This window comes from Rhincodon typus, chromosome 12, assembly GCF_021869965.1.
Source record: "Rhincodon typus isolate 14 chromosome 12, sRhiTyp1.1, whole genome shotgun sequence".
Lineage (NCBI taxonomy): Eukaryota > Metazoa > Chordata > Chondrichthyes > Orectolobiformes > Rhincodontidae > Rhincodon > Rhincodon typus.
In genome coordinates this window covers 70,359,299-70,359,615 of record NC_063343.1, presented here as the reverse complement: position 1 = coordinate 70,359,615, position 317 = coordinate 70,359,299, and positions in this window count along the sequence as shown.

The following is a 317-nucleotide window of genomic DNA, read 5'->3' as shown; positions in this document are numbered from 1 at the left end:
CCAGAGGCACAACTTCTGAATCCAGGGAAGTCTGGAATAGTGTGCAGTAGTGACTTTTGGAGCTGGAACACAACACAGCCATCAATGTCTGATTACAGTATGCCAACCTTCAGAGTTGCTGCAGGCAACATGCAGCTTAGAGGAAGTGTTGCTGAAAACTACTCATCACATTCTGTTTGTTTCTTCCAGGGAGAATGAGGTAGGTTAGATGTTAGATAACAAGGTGTAGAGCTGGATGAACACAGCAGGCCAAGCAGCATCGCAAGAGCAGGAAGGCTGACGTTTCGGGCCTAGACCCTTCTTCAGAAATTTTCTGA